The following is a 390-nucleotide window of genomic DNA, read 5'->3' as shown; positions in this document are numbered from 1 at the left end:
CCCACCTAGCACGCAGTTCAGCCATTAATCTTATATTCTCATTAATTCTAACTTGAATGGCATTTGCTGTAGTAACAATTTTATTTTCAATATCCCTATTAGGCATAACTTTCGATTTCAAAAGATCAACATCGGAGGCAAGACTATCAACTCTAGAAACAAGAATATCAATTTTATTGAGCTTTTCCTCATGCAGTTTGTTAAAGGCAGTTTGTGTACTAATAAATTCTTTAAGCATGGCTTCAAGTCCAGGGGGTGAATTCCTATTATTGTTGTAAGAATTTCCATAAGAATTACCATAGCCGTTGCCATTATTATAAGGATATGGCCTATAGTTATTACTAGAATTGTTCCGGTAAGCATTGTTGTTGAAATTATTATTTTAAATGA

Source organism: Lolium rigidum, chromosome 2, assembly GCF_022539505.1.
Source record: "Lolium rigidum isolate FL_2022 chromosome 2, APGP_CSIRO_Lrig_0.1, whole genome shotgun sequence".
NCBI lineage: Eukaryota > Viridiplantae > Streptophyta > Magnoliopsida > Poales > Poaceae > Lolium > Lolium rigidum.
Note: the sequence above shows the minus strand (reverse complement) of the source record.